The sequence below is a fragment of the Arctopsyche grandis genome, chromosome 9 (assembly GCF_051622035.1).
Source record: "Arctopsyche grandis isolate Sample6627 chromosome 9, ASM5162203v2, whole genome shotgun sequence".
NCBI lineage: Eukaryota > Metazoa > Arthropoda > Insecta > Trichoptera > Hydropsychidae > Arctopsyche > Arctopsyche grandis.
The window spans coordinates 24,653,978-24,674,079 of NC_135363.1; the positions used below are offsets into that span (position 1 = coordinate 24,653,978).

The 20,102-nt window shown below is 31.5% G+C and overlaps 1 protein-coding gene across 3 annotated transcripts in view; it reads right to left on the reverse strand.

The window, feature by feature from the left end:
* Positions 1–10,675, reverse strand: part of Dh44 (corticotropin-releasing diuretic hormone 44) — a 95,514-nt gene extending 84,839 nt beyond the window's left edge. Inside the window, exons 1-2 of one of the 3 annotated variants that reach the window (XM_077438179.1) lie at positions 10,424–10,675; positions 10,078–10,151 (exon numbers count right to left, since the gene is read on the reverse strand). The gene's annotated coding sequence lies outside the window, so the exon portion shown is untranslated. Of the gene's footprint in view, positions 1–6,286; positions 6,422–10,077; positions 10,152–10,423 lie in introns of those variants that run through there. The other 2 variants (XM_077438182.1, XM_077438184.1) reach the window with 2 other exon arrangements.
* Between the last annotated feature and the right edge of the window lie 9,427 nt (positions 10,676–20,102).

The following is a 20,102-nucleotide window of genomic DNA, read 5'->3' on the forward strand; positions in this document are numbered from 1 at the left end:
AGAATCAAATTTAAATCGCCGATCTACATACATACGTATATGTACTCACCGGATAACGCTTGGCATCGTCCACAATTAACGAGCGTTATGCTACACAGGAACGTGACTGAATGTTTATAGGACGAAAGGTGCGTCGGAAAATTAATCGCATTTCATTCGAATCACGAATCAAAAGGGGAAGTGTAATATTGAAGGGGAGCCCATTTTAACGCATGTACGCGTACGGCAAAGCGTACGATTAAAGTTAATTTAACGTCTTTGGAGATTTACACCGTATTTATGACGGACGTCAGGAAAAACGACCTAAATAAACGTACACAAACAAACACTCCGCAGAAAGATTATCCGGGATATGGGAGAGTAGTCCTTTTGCGGTCAACGGGTTACTTAGATCTCCCACTTTGCGGTCGGAAAATTACTTTTCCTCGGAGTACATACATACGTATATAGATTTATTAGATTTAATTTTCACTAATTTAAATTTTATTTCTTGCAATGTATCTAGAAGCCTATTTCCTTTGCTGCCTGAGGATCCATACCATCCGGCGCTTGAGTTAGAAGTAAATACACTTGTTTCGGCTTCCTCTCATTTTCATTCTGCTAATATACCGGCTCCGGGTGGATGGTTGTTTGATGGTGTTGATTTCGTGATCCTCAATAGTTTGTTTTTTGCTTGTAATTGGGATAAACTATATGAGTGCGTTGATGTTAATTCTGCCGTTGATTCCTTTTATAGTATCGTTAACTCTGTATTTGATAAATGTTTTATGAGAAAGCGTCAAATTAATGAAGCAAGGGTTTACCCAAAGTGGTATAATTCCCGAATAATTTCATTAATGCACAAGAAAAATAATGCACATAAAATATGGAAAAAATATAAAGATCCTACATTTTTTATTGATTTCTGTAACTTGCGTACTCTTTTTAAGCGGATCTCGACTTCCGCTTACGAGGAATACATTACTAATTGTGAAAATTCAATTGCTCAGAATCCGAAAAATTTTTGGAGCTTCATCAACAGCAAACGAATTATAGATTCAAAACTTACGAAAATGCACGATATGGATGAGGACTTTATTGGTCATGACAGCATCGCAAATGCCTTTGCTAACTATTTTCATTCGGTTTTTGATTCGACTACTGTTATGACTTCCCCTAGTTTAGATTCCTCCATGTTTCCATTATTGTCTGTTGACAAGTTCCATTTATCTGATTTACGCTACGGTTTTGGTAAAATTAAAAATATTAAATCTTTTGGACCAGATTTCATTCCAGATTTCATTTTAAAGGGTAGTGAGCCTGGACTCTCGTCTCCATTGATTTTTATTTTTAATCTAATGCTGAAGACTTCAGTTTTTCCTGTATCATGGAAGTGTTCGAAAGTAACTCCGATCCATAAAAAAGGTGATAAGTATTCCATTAGAAACTATCGCCCGGTTGCTATAATATCCTCTTCTGCAAAACTTTTTGAAATTATACTTCATAGGTATATTTTCAATCATTGCCAGAGTATGATTATTGATCAGCAACATGGATTTCGTCCACAACGTTCAACGACCACAAATTTGTTGTCATTTTCTGGTTTTGTAACAGGTTCCTTGGATGCTAATATTCAAACAGATACTGTTTACACGGATTTCGAAAAGGCTTTCGACAAAGTAAATCACTCCATCCTTATCAATAAACTAATTGGTTATGGTTTCTCATATGGTCTCTCTCAGTTATTCACAAATTATCTCAAGGATCGACGTCAGTTTGTAAAATATGGAATTTATTCTTCTGTTGAATACCCAACCTGCTCTGGTGTTCCACAGGGTTCTAATCTTGGCCCCTTACTATTCATTTTATTTGTTAATGATATTAGGGAAATATTCCACAACTGCAACTTCTTATTATATGCAGATGATCTAAAACTTTTTAGGTGCGTTGAATCTTCTTCTGATGCTCTACTGCTACAGAGCGATTTAGATTCACTCGTTATTTGGTCACACTCAAATTGTCTTCCGATAAGCGTTGAAAAGTGTCACATTGTCTCTTTTTCCAGATCTCGATCATCAATTGAATTTGGTTACAATATTGATGGCTCTATTCTTGCCCGTCACACACATATCAAGGATTTGGGAATTACTTTTTCAAATATCTGGAATTTTAATTCTCATATCCAAGATGTGTGCAATAGGGCTACAAAAACTTTAGGCTTCGTCATCAGAAACTCACGCGCCTTTAATAGCACCAGAGTGACGCGTTTACTGTATACTACATTGGTGCGCAGTTTGCTTGAATCTGGTTCGGCCATATGGAGTCCTAATCATTTAAGGTACACGCTAATGTTAGAGAGGGTGCAAAGAAAATTTCTTCGCTATCTCTACATGAGAGAGTTTGGGCGCTATCCCTACTTATTTCCTAGTAAGTTTGTCATGGGCTCCTTGGGCTTTGACTCCTTAGCTTCACGTAGAAACAATCATCTTGGTAAGCTTTTTCTAAAAATTCTAAGGGGTGAATATCATCTTCCTGAAGTTCTGTGTAATCTTAAACTTAGAGTACCTGAGAAACTGAGAGAATCTCGCTCCAGAACTCTATTCCTACCTATTCGGGCCAGGACTAATGTGCTTGATGACTCACCCCTTTCAAGAGCCATTCGACTATTTAACCTGCTTTCTGGGAGCCTTGATGTTTTTACTTCATCATACAGTTCTGTCAGGCAGCATATTTTAAATGACTTCTAGCTACATACATATTTACACATGTTGTTTTCATTTTGTAATGTTATTATTTAGCATAATGTGTATGTATGTTGGTTTTATCTATATTTTTATATGTATGCTATTTTTTATTTATATATATATATATGTATATATATATATATGAGTAATTTATCTTTATTTATGTGTATTGATGTGTTTATGTGTATATGCATGTATAATGTTTGTTTGTTTATGGATGTATGTAATGTATGTGTATATGTATATGTATATGTGTATGTATGTATATGTATGTATATATGTGTGGGTATATATATATATATATATATATGTATATGTATATATGTATGTATATATATGTATATATATGTATATATGTATATGTATATGTATATATGTATGTATATGTATATATGTATGTATATGTGTGTATGTATATGTATATATGTATATGTATGTGTGTATGTATATATATATATGTAGGTGTGTATGTATGTATATGTATATATGTGTATTTTTATATTTATGAATGTATGTATCTGTATTTGTGTATACGTGTAAGAATTTGTGTATATATGGATGGTATACATATATGTTTATATAATTGTCTTTGGCCAGGAAGGTGCATTGGGTTTACCTGTTAGGCCTTCTTGGTGTAAATTAAATGAAAAAATAAAAAAATAAAAATAAAATAAAAATAGGCCTAGCGGTGGCAGGACGAAAAGTGAAGTTGAAGGTGGCAGTGGCACAATTTCCCGGCACATTTTCTTATTATTTTTCCGCCGTACCTAATAACGTCATTATTATTATTAAATAATAACTCCGACTGGCAACTGTCCGTTAGCGAGTTGCCTGTCGAATTACTCACAAGCCGAAATAGTATTAATTACGAATCCTATCGTTGCTAATTAGGCCACTTTCGACGATGGGAACGATTCGATAACGTCACTACGCTTGTTCTTCGCTTTCGTTAAATTTATTTCGCAATATTTCGAAATATGTGAATATAAATGTAATATCTACGATATGCCTCGGCAGAAATTAATAATAATTATTGATCTTGAGTAAGTTGAAAAAAAAAACTGCGCGAAAGATAGAGTTTCTTTTACAATCGAAATTCTAGAATTAACAACGTTGGATTTTTCCAGAAGACATCGGAAAATCATTGAAGGTAATAACTTACACTGCATGGAAAACGGAAAATGGAACATGATAAACTCTGATTCGTTCAATATTCAATATGCAACAAAAAATAGAAACCATCAAAAGCTGATCAGGATCAAAATATCGATGTATGATTTTCTCAGAGTCATTATGCTTTATCATAGTTGTTGTATGTATGTACACATATATGTATCACGGCCGTAGCCAAAATTTTATTAGGGGGGAGGGGGGGGGGCTGAAACCCAAACGAACCACTCCCCCAAGTGTTTTTAGTAAAAAATTGTATAAGCTGTTTTTCAACCCAATTCAACCAGTAAATTATATCTCTACAAACCCAAATACACTTTCAACAGAAATATGAGCTAGTTGTAATATTAACAGTTGACTTTTGAAATATCTGATGATTTTACGAATGTTTTATAATTAAAAAATGCGTTAATATTTCCTGGGTATTACGAATAAAGGGAGCGAGTACCGTATTAGGATAACTCTAAGAATGTGTTCAAAACAAAAATTTGACTTTTCAACTCGATTTATTAGTCGACTGACGTTTTCATGGAAACCTATCCCTCCACCTAACCTGATACCAATTTAATATATAGCTGTATTTTCAGTTATATATTTTGACCAATTCGGGTGTAATTCGCCATATGAATTACACGAGTTAGACGGAATATGTAACCACTGAAAATACACTTCGACTATAACGGTAGTTGGTACCAGGTTAGATGGAACATATTCCAACTAGTCAAAACATATTCAAACTGGAAAATACACTTCAACTGTAACATACATATATGTATAAACATTAGGTACATATTCTTTAACACATTTAAAATAAATTTCTATGCAGGGTGTTCATACGACAGGAGTATCAAGTTAAAGAGAATAATCGATTTTTATTTATTTTGTGTCTTTTTCGGACCAAATTATTAAATTAATTTTGTTTTTTGCAATTTTTTCGAAACAAATTTTACTTCTTCAACGTTTTATTATGGTTTTCTTGTTTATTCAAAAATAAAATATAATATCATAAATATCATAAAATATCATAAATAAAATATGTGTGTTAAATTCAAGGCGCAAAGAACTCGTGCATGGTCTTGTTAAAAATTAATTAATAATAATATAATAATTATCATAATTGTGATGTATTATTTTTTTAATTATGGAGGGCCTGGCGCCCCCATAGCCACTCCCCTTGGCTACGTATTATATGTAGATGAAACAAATTGCAATGTAATGCTTAGCATTTCATAAGCCAATACGAAGTAAAATTGTCATGGGATTCAAAGTACTCAAGCCATCCTCAAAATAAATAGACACACATTAAAAAAAAAACATTAAAGTAAATAAGAAATTTTTTAACATGATGCCTTTCTATTAACACTTCGTATGTTTAAAAAGTGGTAATATTTCTATAGTGCCTATGAATACATGTTCATATGTATTATTAGAATCAAATTTTCCCATTCTTCTATACATGTCTAAAGTATAACGGAAATGGCCTAAATTGTTCAATTTCAGCCGCCGAAAGTCAACAGGGCGCAAAACGAGAATTCCGCGTTTTCGCGGAATAAAGATGTAGACATCCTTTTTATTTTATTCGCTGATTTTCGCCAGGATGTGTCACAGGGCCAATTTTTTTTAAATAGAAGGTACCTACGTATTTATTGCATTTTTCCATAGTGTTTCCAATTCAATACATTTCGTAAGTGATTTTTTTAAATATCATTACTTTCTGCATTATTTTGAGTACACTACAATTGAAAGTTATTTTGAAAGGGAGTCCGTTATTACTTTTTTTATGAATATATACATATGTACTATGTGATTATCGGGAATCTATCACGTACTAAAGAAATCCTTCTTATGTACATACATGAGCCGTTATATTTGAAAGTGGCAAAAGTCCAATTCAGTTCAGTTCCAAAAACCCTTTTTACGTGTGACTTAATTCACAGATTGTTATCACTCATTTTATTTATTTATTTATAGTTAGTTTTGGACCATTGTGGCATTACAGAAATAACTGCGCCACAATGGCCTACATTTTATTAACAAAAACAAAAAATAAAATAAACGAAATAAAAAGCAAAAATGCAAAGGCAGAAAAAAATGATAAAATGAAAAAAAATAAAATAAAAAAAAAGTGAAATAATACATAAGAAAAAATAAATAAATAACAAAGGTGTAAAAATCAAATAAATAAAATCCTCTAATCCTATTCTTAGTTTCACAATGAACAAAAAAATAATAGTACCTAAAAGTATACATAAGGAGAAAGAAAAAGAAAAGTAAAATAAAATAAAATCACAGCGAGGCCCAAATGGAGGAGGGTAGATTAAGATTCCACACATACTTCACATTCAAATTAAGAAAATAATGATAATATGTTAAAATAATATCCGATAATCTACGCTCATTTATGTGCACAGGTGGAAAATATCGCAATCAGGCACGGCAGCAACGATTTCATTGAGAAGTCGAATAGCTCTTGGAATAGGAGCCATTTGAAAAAGAACTGCGAGCAGGAGGTACAACCATCAAATGATGATGTCTACCACGCACATAGTTTTTAGGGACATAAAGTCCCAACTGTCCCAACAACGGGCATGACGTATTACCACGCAGTAGTTGGAGAACGAAACGAATTAATGTGAAATTTCTCCGAAGTTCAAGGGAATTATACCCAATCATGCCCAAAAGGAAAGGAGTAGGGTAGAGATATGGGTAGTACCCAAACTCTTTCTTATAGAGAAAACGAAGAAATGCTTTGTGCACTTTTTCGATCATAAGAGAGTAATTTGCATCAATAATTTTGATTCGTTATGTCCAGAATCTCGGAAAAGTATAGTTCAGGCCACCAGTATTTTTAAATATTGTTAAACGTAAGACATTATATTTAATGTTTTGCTAATATAACGTCTCATATATTTATTTTACAAAGAATACTTCATTTCGTACTATGAATATTTCGCTTCAATCAGAAATTTCGATTATATATCCTTTTGACGCTTACGCGTTCAATACGCTCATGCGACTACAAACGCCTTTTAAATCCATTCTAAGCGATTGGCATTTGAATAAACAAGTGCGTGAATAAATATACAGCTTAGCGGATTTGACGAGACGTAGCAACTGTACTAATAATATGATTTTTTTTATTCGTACACCGAAAATGTTATTTGGTGTTGAAAAATTCATATTAAATTTTCATGGCGACTTGAAATATTTCGATTCGGCAAATACATATTAATTACGACGAAATCAATATTGTATCCTTAAAAAATTTAATAACATGTGCCGCAAATACACTCATTTACTTTGTACCATCGTTTTTTTAAGGCATGATCGCGATTTTTCTCAAAGACAACCCCACGGGCTCTAAATATTCAAACTCGAACGATTGCAGGTCGAGAAATAGTTTGACATTGAGAGAAAGTAATTAAAACTTGATTACAGTGGAGACTGTTCGATTTCGTGAAAATCCATTAATTCTCAAAAGCGCTTATAACTCCCAACAGCCAGCATTTTGTGTGTATTCGACACCTCAAATCTAAATTAATGAAAGGAGAACTTTCCAGGTGTATTTTATTTATGAAGATAAAATAAAATTCGAGCAAACATAAGATTGTACTTAAAAAAAAGCAATTTATTCGGTTAGTTTGTATTACATACATGTACAATATGAAGTGTGATAGCACAGAACACACCCCGTTTTCCGGAAAATCTCTTCACCCTTAATCTTAACGAGAAAGCCCATCCGTAGATAGAATCTAGACGAATCCAAAATAATTAAAAAACGACACTGGCCTGATTTATCAAACACATGTATCGATTGTGTATATAAAATCAGAAAAAAAGGATTTTACACATTAATAGAAATTTTATATACTTCACTCAAATTTCAACATTATTGACCTTTTATATATTACATACGATATACATATGTATATGCATACCCAACGATGCAATTATATTCGACTATTTTTCACGACACAATGCACTATGTACAATATGTAGATGCTGCACTATCTGCAGTCGTACAGACGTTTCTTCAGCGTCCATTCTACTCCCACACTAGCTAATGTAAAAAAGATTTTATTGTCGTTGAAAACGATCGCTTAAACGTCAGAAGTTGTCTATACAGAAGCTATATGTTTTTTTATGGTGTAAATATGAGAATTTTCAGAAACATCAGGTAGTTTTATATTCATGACCAAACATATGTTGACTTCATGCACGACGAATGTGATATAAAAAATTCAGATCGAATCTATTCTCTTTTTACTATTTATCGTCTTCACAAATTTCACCACAATCGATTTATAGGTTTGGTATTCATCAATATTTTTCGTATTCATCAAGTGGGCATTGTCGTACGTACTTACATATACATACATACATATATGTATGTATGGGACATATTATATGTATAAACATAATATGTCCCGACAAATAAATATTATATAATGGAAATCTAAACGACTATAGCTGAATAGACGTGGTCAAAACCTGGTTATAATTTTTTAGAATGATTTACAAAATACATATATAGAGGATCATTTGAACTAGCAAGTTATATGTACATACATAGCTATGATTATGACTCGTCTGTGAATACTTTACTTTTTAACATTTATAAAATATAACAGATTGGATATTAAAATTTGATATTTTTATTTTAAAAATAAAACCCAATGAAAAAAATTGACGAAATAATTAACTCGATAATTTTTTTTACAAAGTTGAATTATTAAACTCTCCATAATTATTGTTTTCGATAATAAATTAAATAGGAAATTAAACCAAGCCTTAAGGAAAAATAACAATCCACAATTTTAAGCTTGGATCAAGCTCACTTATTTATAAACTGCAGAATTTTACATTCACCGTGATTCATTTATATATGGATACATAATAAAATATTTACATGGGTGATAAATTAAAATTGAGAAGGCCAATATTTTTCAATGCTTATAAATCCTAGTAAATATGTATATAATTAATAAGTAATACCATATATAAATTTCCTTGCCTTAACTTTTTTATAATACACACTAAAATTAAAAGCGCGCATAATAATCGGTATATTTTCACAAAAACAATATATCATATTTAGACAATAAACGTCAGGTGCGTCCGTCTAACATTTTCTCAAGATTTCCGTTTGAGTGATGTGATATGCCGTCACAATGATTTTAATTAAATTTCAAACGAGCGAATGCATTCAGCCAAGAAGGCTTCTTTTTGTTTGAAATTTGAATATATTTAAATGTGATTTCAATTTTCGTCGATTTCGGTAATTAGCCAATACTTGACACGCAAAATCGAAATTCAATTAGACTTCCCCGTAAGAATATGTATTGTATTCGCGATTAAATTCATTCAACGCAGACACGAACTTGTTTTGAAAGCGACTTTGCATAAAGTTCCGACGGCAGAAAACCAAACGTAAATTTCACACATCATAAAATAATTTAAAACGTCGTAAAACTTCAATATATATTATAATAACTATTCGAAATAATTCAACCGTGTAATAATACAATAAATCAACAATCGTCTTTGACTCACAGTTGAAAGTTTATGTGTATAAAAAAAATTAAATACGAAATACACATGTTCATATGTACAGCGAAACTTCTATCCGACGGATGCTTCAGCTCAAAAAGTTTACAATGATTTTTGAAAAAAAAATTATAAATCTGTGATTTTTTCAATTTATCTAGATATACATATTGTATGTATGTACTCTATGTACATACTCAATGAAAAATTATGAAACTTTAAGACTTATTGAAATACAAATAAATAAAAATACAATTTTTCAATGAAATATACATCATGACGCTTTAATTTATTACCAAATAAAAAATATACAAATAAATCCTATTATTAAAATAATCCAATTTAACCAAGCTATAACATTGTATTAAGACTTTAAATGTCAAATAAAAATATTGCAACAAAAATGGCTTTATCGAAATGATTTTTTTAATTGAATCATTTCATACAAATCGTGACTTTTTAAATATAATTACATATTAACGATATTCTTCCCACAATAAAACAAATTATTCATTATATACATATATATATGTAGACTTTTTTATACCTATATAAATAATTTCGAAAATACATAATATATGACGTATTTAATATAAACAAAAAATTCGAAGAAGTATAATATTATATAAGATCTTACCTTTTGCGGAAGCTGTCGTCGTTGTTCCAAGTCGACTCAGGTATCAGCTACTTCCGGTTCCAACCACAACGAAACTAATCAAAGCAAAACGAAAATGAATTAATTCAACTCCCCGTACATGTATGTATGTATGTAGTTTGAAATGGGCAAAAATTTTAAAATAAAACAGTGCGAAACTAAAACTATATTTAAAACGAGTTCTAAATAGATATGTACATAGGTGGATAGAGATGTAGATAGAGAGAGAATGTGACTAGGTGTTGAATGGAAATCGTCCGCAATCGGACGAATGGACGTTTGACGAACAAGCAAGTAAGAAACAAATTTAAGCAAGAACGCAACGAACTCGGAAAATGTGACAATGTGTCGGTCCGGTCTGTTGATTAACGACGTGTCGCTCCTGTGCCGGGACTTTGCGAAATAGTAGTATCCACTAGTTGGACAGATGGAAGGGTCGAGATCTGGCGTGTAGGGGGATGGTGGTGGTGGTGTGACGAGGGAGGGGAAACGGGACAAGAATTTTCGCGGCGAGCTTTCGTGCGCGTAGGATTTTCCGTGGTATTCGAAGTCCGCGCGCTTGTGGAGGCTTCGCTTTATTGGGAGGCTTTCCGGCGACCCCATCTATTTATACGGGACGCCGATATGTGCAAGGGTTGCCGCACGTCCCACCCCCCACCATTTATATCATATTTTATTAAATATGATATATACTTTTTTGATACGCGGATATACATATACATATGTACATATGTACCAGCAGCGTGGACTAATGCTTAGCATATTATGCTTTCGAGCATAGTGGACACGGTCCGATTCCCACTAGTGGTTTTTGGTTATTAAACGATCGTTCTTTGAGTCACAAATCCAAAGTCTGGCCAGCAGCATACGGGATAGAACCCGTGACCACAAAATTTAAAGCATTACATGCTAAACATTGATCTATTGCTCTATAGTTCCAGCACACGCCCTGATCCAGCTTTTTCAATGCCTTGGGCAAAAAATATTCAAGCCGCCCTTTATACATACATATGTATATTATTATTTTAAAATATGATTTTTAGACAGAAAATTTTTGTAGATATTTTTAAAAATGAAAAAAAAAACGTATTTAAAATAAAAATAAAACGGATATACATCTAAAGAAAATAAAATAAAACGTATAAACATACCGGTCTCCGTCACGGGCCCGAATGTGAAACGCCCGAAAACGCAAATATCTGAAGGCAAAGATCGAAAATCGAAAGATCTTAAGTCGAAAGATAAAAAAGGATGCATGGTAAATGGTACATACTCACTTAATTTGCGCGAGCAGGATACAACAGGAACAAGAGGAACAGGCTTTTCCTCCCGTATTAATGTGCGCGCGCAGAAAATTAAGTGAGTATGTACGTGAGTATGTACCGTTTACCATGCACTCTTTTTTTTTGATCTTTCGACTTAAGATCTTTCGATTTTCGATCTTTGCCTTCCGATATTTGCGTTTTCGGGCGTTTCACATTCGGGCCCGTGAGGTAGACACTAAACATACGTATGTATGTATATAAAAAATTTAGAGAAATAAAGATATTAGAAAATAATATATGTCTACATTTGAAATGTTACGTTAAAAAAAATGCAACTTCAATATTTTCAATCGATATACAAGTAACAAAAAAACATTTTTTTTATTTGTATAACGTTTTTTTGATAAGTTGCAATTTTTTAAATTATTTTGCAGTCTTTTCTATATGTATTTCTGTTTCCGCGAAATGCTCTTCTCGCAAATTTACTTTATATCTAATTTGTTACTTGTTAGTTATAACAGTTTGTCCATAGATGTCTCTATTGTATAATAATTGTACAGTAATGCTTGAAATGGTTATTACTTACGTTAAAAAAAATCTGATCATATTCTTTACACCTCATGAAATATCATCGGATGCATTATTATAAAAAAATATATATCCATATTGTATTTTATTTTATTACATATGTACATTTATATCATAGGTGCCATGACAGGAATCGCTCATATGTGTCACATATGAGACATATGAGCGATTCCTGTCATGGCACCTATGATATAAATGTATGTAATAAAATAAAATACAATATGGATATATATTTTTTTATAATAATGCATCCGATGATATTTCATCAGGTGTAAAGAATATGTATAAATATTACGTAACGGCAATTTAATGTAGCGGGTATTGAAACCTATTTTTTTGCGATAAAAGTCTATTTTTTCATATTATTGAAGAGTCAATCATGTCATTAATTACATGAGAGTCCTGTCCTATTGTCCTATTATACAAAAATCCCCTTTTTACAAGGCTCGTTTGTATTTTTATAATAAAGTATGAACGGTCGAATTGTGACAACCCTGTTTTTGTACGGGGTTGTATAAGCCAACGAGCCACAGGTACATTGAAGCTTTCCGTTGCGCTTCGGAATGAAAACTCGACCACAAATTCGCTAAAAAGCTGCACAGATTGGAATTGACATTTTGAACTTCAATAACGATTAATAACGCCGCTTCTCACTATGTATTTAAATAAAATATAATATTTCGAAACGGACTGCAATCAAAATCATATTTTCAAATGAAAACGTGTATAGTATTTAAATACATATATCCGACATAAATAGGTATGTATGTGTGCACATATGAGCATACATACATATGTACGTGTGTATAGAAAATATCGAATTAAAGAACACGAATTTTCTTTAAGAACTGAAAAGTATAGCCGCTGGACTTGAAAAGTTTCACATGTACTAGTAAAAACTTTGTGGAACTTCAAAACAGAATTTTAAGACATACAAGTAGGGCATCCGATCCCGGAAGGTTTTCTCAGCACCGGGATTGTGGTGCTGGAAATTTCCGATCCCGGGATCCCGGTGCTAGCACCGGGAAACTAAATGTATAAGAAAAAAATTTTTTTTTCAATTGAATATTTTTGTATTTTTTTAAAAAAATACACGTGAATACAAATATACTTAAAATATTAGTAATGATAATTTATAATATAACACAAGTATAAATAAAACGAAAAAAAATACAATACACAGTATTCATGTATTTAGATATTATTATATTTGTTATTTGTATTATATAGTACTGCATTTAATCATTATTATTATTGGAATTATAATTGTAATAACAATTTCCGAGCTTTGCTCCACGCTTACTATCACTTCTAAAATTTTAAGCTCTGTTTTTACTATATTTAATAAATCCGGTGTTGTTGGTTTTTTTGACAGAGTGTTAGAATTTAATTCTTTGTTGCTTTATCAAGTTTTTCTTGCAAGGACTGTTCAACCTCTAGCTCGACTTCCTCTATGTCGTCGTCTATTACATGTTTTTTTATCTGGCTCTGAAGTATTATCTGATGATTTGGACATGTTAACATCCAGGTTTATTATTGATGATTTATTTAAGCGCTCAAAATTTAACAACGGGTTTTATTCATGTCGTCCTGTTCGCCCTTATGCAAAAACTGGAGTCGGACGTTTGTTTATTCGACAGGCAAGTGAATCCTTCAGTTGAATTGTTAAATTGCTGTTTCCTTTATTGTTCATCATACAATTTATAGTCGTGTCAGCTGAGAGAAGTGTTGCATCACGACGATAAAATGATTCGACCGCCATATTTACAGGTTCTAGCGTTTTTAACAAATCATGAATCAATTCAAATTCGAAATGAAACGGGTGAATCCAAATTGATCAATGACTTTAAAATACAGTTTTTAACTTTAAAAAATCGTTGCAACGCTGTTCCATCGAGTTTTGACGCCAAATTTTAATTGAATTTCTTTTCCGTAATGTTTAATACATATATATATGCTACAATATTTGTTCGGCACAAAATAATTCATAATATAATATTTTGAAAAACGTATTTTTTATGAAAATTAAAAATGGAAAAAATATTTACATGAGCAAAATAATTTTGACAACGAAGAGTGCTGGTTTAAACGTAACATAATGTTGAAGAGAGATGGTTAAAAACACAACTGATTCTTAAAAATCCGTATAAAAAACAATATTTTCGAAAGGATGACCTTATACTGTAATCACCGGGATTCACGGTACCAGAAAACGCCGGGATCCCGGAATAGGATACCGTAATACTTTTTGTTTTAGATATTTTATTGGTTTTATTTTTAAGTATAATATGTAAGTTTTCTGCGTGTGAAATCCTCGTGTGAGCAATACTCTTATGCACAATCCTTTGTGGCGAATAATCATAAATCCGCTCACACACACGTAAAAATTAAATACCTATTTATAATTCTCATAAAAAAAACAGCAGGACTTTTAAATTTTGAATGAATCTTCTACTTAGAGTCTGATATCTAGAAATTACTATGATATAAGTTTTAATTGTAAAGATCATGAATTTGGGTCAGGATTGTCTGGATGAACATTACAATATCAAATAATGTATTGATTAAGTATAGTGGTATATAGTATATATGACAAGGGTAATGAATACATTTAAATGGCAATGGGTTGCTCATTAAGCTAGAAGAATAGACAAAAACAGTGCTAGAATGGTACCCGAGAGAATGTAAAAAAGCCTGCAAGGAAGATGGGTATACGAAATTAGAAAGTTGTATGGGGTGAGATGGATGAGAGTTGCGCAAAACAGAGACGAATTAAAATGTGTTGGAGAGGTATTCATCCGGCAGTAGATGGTGAATGGTTGTAAGTGATGGTGATGATGATGAAAAAATATAGATATAGTTTTGGGACGATGTGTCTTAGTGAATACATCGAGATAAAACCAATCCACATTAGATAATGACTTACATACATATGAAAACCTAAGATGTTCTCATGTTCATTTTCCAATATCCATGTTCAATGCGTATCGAATTTTGATTAAACCTAATGAAGACATCAAATTTTAAATCCTGATTTTAAAATTTTTCTTCGCAAGCATTGTCTAAACAAAAAAAAATGCCATAAATTTGATCATTTAATTTCCTGATATATTTTATCTGCCGAGATTGCGACAAACACTCTTATGGTATAAAGGTTAAAAGGTCAACAGCTTGCAAAGTGAGTGTGTATTCACAAACTGTGAGACAACGTTTACCACTATAAAACACACTCGTTCCATATCAAATATCACAATTACGTATGCTTGATGTATTCCAATAGCAATTTCGCAGCGATGCTTGAAAGCCTCCATTGACGTCATCTGCCGATGGCAAAACCGCAGCAGCGCGATGAGACTCTTATAGAGAACTATCAATTTACTATAAAATCAGAGCAACGACCGGACCAAAGTCGATTAGGATGAATATCAAATGTGTACGAGATAATTTAGTAATTAATTTTAGAAATTTCGTATCAATGAAAACTGATTGTTTTATTGATTTACTGAGAATTACCTATTTATCTTCTGAAGATGGTGCGAAATGGGTAAAATCTCCATGTTCTCGATTTGATTGATTTGAATAACAATAATATTTTCGAAAACAATTGAATAATTATCAACGTAAAAGAAGTTTAAATATAATTCAAATAAAATTAATTGATACTGGTTTTATATTTATATGTATTAGTATGGATTTACTTCTACATATCATCATCATCATCATCATTATCTACAGCCATTCACCATCCACTTCTTGATGAACGCCTCTCTAATACGCTTCCACTCGTCTCTATTTTGCGCAACTCTCATCCTTCTCACCCCACACATTTTCCTAATTTCATCTACCCATCTTCCCTGCGCTCTTCCTTTTTACCCTTTTGCATTCTGTCGGGTGCTATTCCACCTCTTATTTTGTCCATCCTTTTATCTAGGTAACCCGCCCATTGCCATTTCAATCTCTCCACTCTTTCCACTATATCAACTATCCTTTTCATGCTTCTCACCCACGTATTCCGTTTCCTGTCTTTCTTCGTTATGCCAAGCATACCGCGTTCCATTCTCTTTTCAGTGTTTATAATTAAATTTCAATCATGCATATGTATAAGCGTTGTTAATTGTATTGACATATCTCATTCTATCAAATTTATTTGTAATAAAAAATAAAATATATAATACATGCAGATGCGTATTAAAAAACCTATGAACATATAAAAATACGCTACGTATATAAAATAATTTTTTAAATAAAATTTTACTTCACTATTTAAGGACAGAAGGTGGTATTAAAAATTTCATCAAACAACAAAAATATCATTACCGGTGTAGAGACTAATCAATTTTTAGTAATTTTGACCCATTAAATTCGAATATAACAATGATTTTTGTTGGTTTTATCTCATTTTAGTGATATAAGCACATAAACAATGTGCAATTTTTACAGATTTTTGGCATTTGAACTCGTTATTCAAAATCTGCTATTGCTGTGCCAAATGTGAGTATAGGAATCCATAGAAAGATGTTTTTTATATTGATATAGATTTTTTACTGACCTCTTTTTACTTTCATTTATTATTAATTTTTATTATACAGTTTAACTACTAAATTATTATAGTCTTTTCGTGATTAAATTGTATAATTCCTTTATATAATGTACATATTTATGTAAAGTAGAAACAAGACAGTCTATTTTTTTTTTAAGAAATACTATACCATAACACTGATATAAACGAAATTTTGTAATTAACTTTTAGAAACTTTCAAAAATTACTGACTAAATGAAATTTGGACACCACACCCTTATCTTCTCTATCAAATCCAAATAAATTTGATAGTTTTAACTGACTTTTAAATAAACTAGTATTAAATAGTAAATGATATAATATTCAATTATATTTATGTATGTTTATACATGTGTATAATTGAATTTAGAGAAAAAACAACATTTGTTTCTTCAAATAAAACATAATTAATTTGGCATTACAATGCTAATTTACGCCGTTGAGTAATTAAATGTAACAAAGTAATAAAATAAATTAGTTTGTATCATTAAGAGGGCTGTACACCTGAAACCTTAATTTTGTTACCGTTCCTTTCTTCGATATATATATTGAGTGTATGTATATATTGAGTGAATGCGACAATATATATCAATATATATATATATATATATTGAGTGAATGCGACAGTTGCGCTTCGACCAGATAAAACGTATTTTAAATTGACAAAATCGAGGTTTCGTATTCTACTATTTTCTCCTCCAAAACTGGACCAATTTTTAAAAAATTTCATCATCGGTATGAGAAAGATACTTTCTGTGCATCTATTGGCGTATTTTTTTTTTAAATCGACCGTTAAATAAGCACGCTGGACTCGTTTCGTGGGTGTAAAAAAGAGGCGATTTTATAGATGTTTGGCGGCTCCTAGCTCATATAAAAAATAATTAATCAAAAAAATAAAACGATAGATGCACCTCAATGGTGGATATCCATAGCATATTGAAAAATAATTTCTCTGCCATAATTGAGGAAGGGAGAAGTATAGTACGTTTGTATGGACAAGGCGCTGCTGTCCAGCCCTCTTAATATGCAAATTTATACACGTTAATTTAAACAATAAGGTACGTGTCGTTTGGAACGCTTCAATACATAATTTTTCTAATCATTATAGTATAAGACAACTAAAGTACGTATAAATATTACAAAATATACATACATACATATTTTTCGGCCGGTATATGTATATTTTTTCTATCTATTTTGATCCTCTTGTCTGTTCTTCTCTCTTTTGGGTATTAGCGATATCTTCATAGTAATAATTGACCTGATTTTTTTGAAAATTAAAAAGTGCTTCGGATTCGAATGAAAACCGAAAGTTACAAGAGTAATATCGATTATATTGAATTATATTTTGAATGTATTTTGCACGACCGATACTAAGAATAATATGGTCTTATCAATGCCTGGCGTTTATCGAACAATAAAAATAAATTTAACCCCCAAAACCGTAATGCTTTTAATTAATTATTTCCAAGTTTGAAATTAAAAATATAATTTGGTAATAAACTAAAAAAAAAATGTTTTCGACAACTTGTCAAATCCTCTTATTATATTGAGACCTTTTCACATCTTTAGCCGAATTTTAATTAATTATCGGACATGTTGAAATTGTTGATTTAATTAAGAAACTTCTCAATGGCTGCACTTTTTTATACGGTAAAATAATTATTCAGAAGAATATAAAGGTCGCTTTTTATAAATCCTTATAGATGTACGTATTAATTTTATGAAATTATTATTCCAAAATGTAAATATGCAATATTCGACTGTTCAACCCCTCTAATGACGTCACAGGAGTAGGCTTTAATGATCGCATTAAATGTTAATTTATTCATACTTACTTAGACACCAAATATGTATGTAAATAAGCATGTGGACATTCGAGGGTTACATATCGTTAATATTTATTACACGAGTTTATTTATAAAAAACGTATATTTAGAACGCTTATCTACGCGAACGGTTTTAATTATACATTTTATTAACAATATATAATGTTCATAGTGTCCGAAATGAATTTTTCTTCGATTTATGGGATTAAACTGTTAGGATGAGTGCGTCTAAAAATATTGCATCGAACAAATTGGAAAATATATTTGTTTGCACATGAACGAACGCAATACGACTTGTACACAGTAGTTGAGCAAAGTGTGGGTAAAAACATCGGTCAAAAATTACCCTTTTAACCTCATGACGTCGGCTAGTCTCTCTATTTTTATAGTACACAATATTTTCGAAGTGTATGAGTGTATATAAAATATGGAAACATCCTAGCGTAATATCTATCTGTAACATGTACAAGGTCAAGGTCATGAAATAATATGTTATACACGTATTTTTTTTCTTGGAAATGGGAACGTGACAATTTTCACAGGGTAATTTGAATGTCTGAAGAGATGGCAATTATTGAAACGTCGATTCGTTATTAGAGCTTTTTTTTTACCCATTTATAATCAGAAGTGTCTTTAATCAAAACATCGAGTAAGGCATACGATTAAAAAAAAAAGCTTGATATTAAATTTTCGACATTGGATCTTGGTAGTAATTTGTTGGGTTAATTAACTTGAATACAAACGAATCGGTATGAAAAGTGGCGCAAGAAACGCCTCCACATTGGATGTAATGATTGCAAAAATAAACTGAATAGCTATATTTAATTTTAATATGGATGGAAATTTACAATTTGGACAATTTTTTATTCTGAAATTATTAATTAATATCAGAAATTATTTTAATTAAAAAATATTTACATATTGTATATAATACATATGTAATATAATAGTCTGTTTTATGACTAACTAGCTGAACCCGGTATGCGTTGCAATGCCACAATAACGCGTGCAATTCCCGTTCCCGTTCCCGTTCCACAGACATACAATTTTATATATATGTAGGTATAGATATATTTGTTGCCGTGGGCCATCCGCTGTGTGTTTGTGATACAGCCCTGAATGGTCTGTATATTCGAGTGCCAGGTAGGCGTGGCGCGATTATTGTCATACTCGCAGCGTGATGCGTTGAAGGCGGGATAGCTTTACTTTCGCATCAGTAAAATTGTACTTACGAATATTATTAATAAGAGGTTTTTTCCGTTTATTTTCACGGTAATCTTCCCGGACATGCATACAACAAATCCTGAAAGTTCCATCGTAAACGGTTCGTGGTTTAGGAGGCTATTCGAGACACACAAACAGACATTCAATGTTATATACATATATAGATGGATATAGATAATTTCAATTGTTTATATATGTATATAGATATTTTATATATAAGACTTTAAGAATTAATATCCATTCCAAAATTTATGAAAGAAATACAATTCATATCTGATGAATGCTTTTGAACTCACTTTCAAATAGATTTTCATTTGAAAGACGATGAATTTTCTTCCATGTTCTATACTTTAGGTAGATAATGCTTTCATCTTATACATATACATATATGTAATAGCGCTGTTCTGTGTGTCTGTGTAATGGTGCTTACGGACTAAACCAACGACGATTTTGGGCCAACTTTTTAACCAGCAGTAGCGTACAAAATATCGAAATAAAAATTAAATTTTAAAATTGAAATTAAATATCAAAATCAAGCTAAAG